This window comes from Grampus griseus, assembly GCF_964374135.1.
Source record: "Grampus griseus genome assembly, chromosome: 13".
In the NCBI taxonomy this organism is placed as follows: Eukaryota; Metazoa; Chordata; class Mammalia; order Artiodactyla; family Delphinidae; genus Grampus; species Grampus griseus.
In genome coordinates this window covers 75,448,719-75,454,522 of record NC_139007.1, presented here as the reverse complement: position 1 = coordinate 75,454,522, position 5,804 = coordinate 75,448,719, and positions in this window count along the sequence as shown.

Sequence of the window (5,804 nt, the reverse complement as noted above, 5' to 3'; positions counted from 1 at the left end):
CTAAGAAGTGCTATGAAGACTACAAAATAAGGCAATAGGAAAGAGAGTGGCCAAGTTGGGAATTTATCATTTTAACTGGGAGTTAGGGAAGTCTCTTTGGAGGTGGCAAAGTTGATGCTGAAACTTGAGTGATGAGAAGGAAACAGCCATACAAAATCTAGGAGAAAAGCTTGAGAGACGGTAAATAGCAAGTACAGAGGCACTCAGTTGGGCCTGAACTCGGGATACTCCTGGTACACAAGAAGGCCCAAGTGCCCAGAGAACAGGACAGGGAGAGGACAGGAAGACAAGGGGCGAGGCTGAGTCCCTGCAAGCCTTGTGGCTACAGTTAGGAGTTTGGATTTTACTCAAGTGCACCGGGAAGCTACTGGGTGGTAGTAAATAAGTCAGAGAATTAGAATCATAGGGTTTTCAGTTTGCTTCATCCCTATGATTTGACAATAGTAACCAAAATGCTGTTTTAAAAAAAAAAGTGCTGTCTTCCATAGAAAAGGGCTTATTTTAAATTTGGGAATAGAATCACTTAATTTTTAAACTAAATTTTTAAAAAACTATTTATTTATTTATTTGACTGCACCGGGTCTTAGTTACGGCATGTGGGACCTAATTCCCTGACCAGTGATGGAACCTGGGCCCCCTGCATTGGGAGTGTGGAGTCTTAGCCACTGGACCACCAGGGAAGTCCCTTAAACTAAATTTAATAGCCTAAAAACAATGTGAGTCTTAATCTATTAAAGTATGTCTGAAAAGACCACAGGATTCTGGCTATCTTGTGAGCCTATTTAAACCTCTTCCCATCTAAATACCATTCCAAGATGGCATTCCCCATCTATTGTCCACTGCTTTAAAAGAAGAAAGAATATTATTTCAGCATCAAATTTAACTTTATGAATAATAATAGCCATTAAATTAACTAGAATTACTGTACTTGTTCTATTTTCAGTGTAAATTTGTTTACTAGCTTAATATTACCGAATCCATATTTCCTATATAGGGAAACATAGATGGAAAATAATCATTTAATATTTGGTAAGGCAGAGAAAGAAGTAGGTTAGCAAATATTAGGATTTATTACATCACTTTCACTCTAACTAGAGCTTCACCTAAAATACCAGGAAAGGGTGACTGTCTTGAAGTCACAGAGGGACTCCAGACTAGAGCCCTGGAATTCTGAATTCCCACTATCTTTCTACAACTCTCTGGAGCAAGTCAAATATGGTGCCCAAATAAAGGCTTTCTACACAACCCAGCCCTTAACTTTGCCTTTTGCCATGGGCTAATTACTATCAAAATGAGTTTTTCTTCTCAAGGAACATTATAGGAAATAGATTTGAGCTTCTATTCCACCTTTGCCTACACTTACCTAGATGACACTTATTTCAACTTCCTTTTGGCGTTTAAAGAGATTCTGTTAAAGGACAGACTAAGGACATGTTCATATTCACTACATTCTTCTATGTTATCATACTCCTAAGAAGTACAGGAAAGTTGGGGCCGATTGATAGAACCCTGATATGATAAATATTTCTTCCTCACTATTCCTTGAGCTTCTACCATATTCACCATTTTCCCCCAGTGCTTGCGATAGTGATTTACACATACTATATGTTCAGCATATTTTGTTCAGAGACTGAATCTGTACTGACAATGCTTAATATCCTTTATGAAATTCTTATTTCTAAAAATATCATAGAAAATTATCCTTTCCTAGAAGAATAACAGTCCAATATTTATTCTAGTCCAACGTCAAGAGGCACTGACACTCTGATATCTGACTTAAAATTACTATTTATGTTTTACTTTGCCTGTTGCCAAAAGGATTTGAGGAAGCTTACAATAATTTAATGAAGCAGATCAATAAAAATGTGTTAGGGCTTCCCTGGTGGCGCAGTGGTTGAGAGTCCGCCTGCCGATTCAGGGGACACGGGTTCGTGCCCCGGGTCCGGGAAGATCCCACATGCCGCAGAGCGGCTGGGCCTGTGAGCCATGGCCGCTGAGCCTGCGCGTCCGGAGCCTGTGCTCCGCAACGGGAGAGGCCACAACAGTGAGAGGCTCGCGAACCCAAAAAAGAGAAAAAGTGTTGGTGTTATCTGTGTGCCTGGCACATATGCAATGTGATGATATCACTTGTGTGATGGGAATACTGAAATGGATGTGATGCGTTCTCTGTACCCAAGAAAATCACTGCCTAGTGGAGGCTAGCAGTTAACTATAATACATGTGGTCAGTCCTACAGTGGTGATCTGAGCAAAGTGCTCTAATGCAGTTAAGAAAAGACAAATGCAATAAGACCACAAAATCATTGCAATTCTGGTACAAGAACAAGAGTCCTGCATTGGGGGGAAGCAGATATGACCAAAAAAATAAAATAAAATAAAACCTGAACTAAGAAAAAAACAACTATCAATGAGCTCTCAGCTAATAAGGAGAATCATAAGACTTTCTTAGGAGAATTATCTTATTTTTATGGCACTAAATTTATCATGGTTGTCTCCACATGAGTGCAATGCAAAACAAAACTGACACTGCTTATGTGGTTATACAAATTGAAATATATACAAATATACAGAATTTTTTAAATAGTGTATTTTTCTTACATCAGTACTTGACAATAGCTGATAATACAATTTTCTATTATACCTCTATGAAGACATTCCTGCAGGAAATAAGAAGAGGTAGCCGGACTGAGAGTTTTTTTCTTTTCTGTTCTGCTATGAGAGTCTAATTTAGACGTTATAGACAAGTACAAAGCATATTCCATATCCCAGTTGGACAGACTAGTGCTAACCACTCCTGTCCCACACCAGGGGTCTCTGCTTCCAGGGTGGCACATATTACTTGTACTGTCTTCTTATAAATGCTCAGCAGTCATTTCTCCAAGCAGCACCACCAATTCCTCCTTCAGAGGCTGGCTCCTAAAACTCTCCACCAGCCTTAAAGGCAGGCCACTAAAAGCAGAAAGTAGATTCCTTGAAAGTAAGCTTTTGACAGCTTTAGACTGAAAATGGGGCCACGGTTGAAGAGATTTGGGTACTAATCAAAGGAAAAAGATATGACCACATAACAAACTTTATTGGGCAGTGCTTGGAGAAGATTGCATGAGAGGGGACAGTGCCTCACAGCAGGAGGCTGTCCAGAGGCTCACAAAGGGGGCCACCATCCAGAAGGGAGGAGGGCAAGGGAGCTCCTGGGGGAGGTGGGGGGGATCAGAGAAGGAACTTAGGCTTCTAGGTGATGTGGCTCAGTAGCACCGTGGGGAGTCCCTGGGACAGAAAGGCCACAGCAACTTGGGGTTTTATAACCACAAGTCTCAATCTTACCAATGGCCAGCAGATGGCTGGTGAGGTTTTGCAGGATATACAAAGTAGGAAGGCTCTAAATGGCTGAAAAATCTACTTTTCTGTGCTGTTTTAAAAATAATTGGGTGCATAAAAGTTTGAGTTTGGTGCTCATGAGCTTCTGAACTAACAGGTCTCACTCTACAGTTAAAAAGAAACCTAGGTGCCAATCCACAGAGACTGTCTTTGGCTCATTTATATATATAACAATAAATTATTATTATTTTTTATTACAAGGAACCAATGTCAGTAATCTTTCCATTGATTAACTAGTAGCAATAACTAAAATATCTACCATACTTTCATAAACTTCTATTGAAATGCCTTTCCTATTTCCTGTCTTCCTTAGGTATATGGTAATTCACCTAGGGATAATAATATAATATACTGAAGTATATATTATACTGAAGTATAATATACTGAAGTATATATTGAGTTATACTATTAAGTCGTGTATTCTTTAGCCTAAATAATTCAAGTTTCTTGCAGGTTAATTCCCATTTTTTTTCATTCTATTTTTTAACTCAGATAAGCTTGAATAAAACTACTGCATGATAGATCCTGATAAAGTCAGTGATTTCTTTTACATTCGTCTATGTGCTCAAATACCAGTCAACTACTTTTTTCCCCTCGTACAATGATGTTAATCAAATGAATATTTCATGATTTATAAAGGTTGCTAAAAAAAGCTTGGATTAGAAAAATAATCTCACATAAAGCATTGCTAGGTTCACATGCTCATTTATAACTGTAATTATTATTGTATAATTTAACTCCCCCCAAATTAAAGGAATTTTAAGCTATTTTTATAAGCCTAATCTTTAGACTGTGCTTAATATTTATGTATTTTTCTTATCATATTTCTAAAATTTAAAAATGGAACGTACTAAGATTAAATATATATATTTAATAAGATAGTAATAAGATTATATATAGTATATGTATATTATATATATATATAAAATCAGTGCATATAACTACACAGCTTCAAATAGAGTATTGATAATCCCAAAATGAATATGTACAGCATAATCCTGAGCATGGTATTTCTTCTCATTTTGTTGACCCCTTCTAAAAACTAAGGTGAAATAATGATTAAATGTATTGTCATGTGTCATAGGCACTATAGAGACATTATCTTTTTTAATCTTGAAAAACAACTTTATGAAATAGGTTCCATTGTTAGTGCCAATTTCTATATGGACCTACTTAGGTTCAAAAAAGATTAAGCTACCTGCTTAACATCACCAAGCTTGAAAGTGGGAGGAATTCAAACCTTGGCAGTTTGGTTTCAACACCCAGGGGCTTTCCATTACACCATACTGCTTATGGGAGAGGAATCCTGAGGGCACTGACAGAAAATTTTGGGAACTGTAATGCACTGGATAATATTAAATATTATTTAAAATGGAATAACCTATCATTTATAAATTATAGATGGTCCAAATTGAGTTATATCTATCTATCTAAAGAAATAAGCATTTTAAAACTTGAATATTTCTTGCTTTCATTCAAAAATTTACAGCCTCTTATCACATCTTATTGATCCCTCTCTTTTTTTAAAAGTTATGCTATTTTTAGTTTTCAGTAAAGGTTTAACAGTTGTCCTTATGATTGGAGAAGCAGGAAGGATAATCTAATGACAAATCTAAGGTTAAGAATTTGACATGGCATAGAGAAAGAGATATTCTGCAGAGCTATTTAATGACTAATCTATATCTCATGGTGCATGAGCTGGTTGAAATACTGCTAGATGCATCTCATGAATCACTTAAACTCAAGTAATTAAATTAAGTACTTGAAGAGTCAGAGACCCATCAGATCTATTTGTGACTATGGAGATGAACAGGAAGTGATCTCTGCCCTCTGATTTGACCTCCTGTCAGTATCCTTTACTTTTCCTCCAACCCCATAGAGCCATTGGATAAGAAATTGTGACTTGTAACTTAATTCTCCCTGGTCCAATTAAGCAGTGGTAATAACTAAATTTTCCATTGCCGTTTTAAGAGAATTTGCATGCATGTTTTTATATTTTATATTCAAGTAATATTCAGTGTGTACATCATTTAATAACTAATTGATCAAAATAGCTTAAACAAATTTTACAAAACTTTGAGGAGTAATTTTCAATAAAAATTATGGAGCAAGCCTTTAGTGAGTGTTGAATGGTTTTATTATGAAAACGAACATCTATTAAGTAAACTTTTATGTGTAAACAAGTCTCGATTGTTACTTTTCTTTTCAATGGTCTTAATTTGTATAGTCTTAGTAGCTTACTTTTAGTCTGTGACTTTTAATATAGACCACACTACTGTACTTTAAAACTTCAGTTTCTGTGTTCCAACCTTAAATTTTTTTAATGCTATGATGAATGATTTATCTTTTCAAAGTCTTGAAAATTATGATGAATTGATAACATAATGATACCAGTTTTTCATTTCATAAAAGCCAATTTTTCTTTTTTGA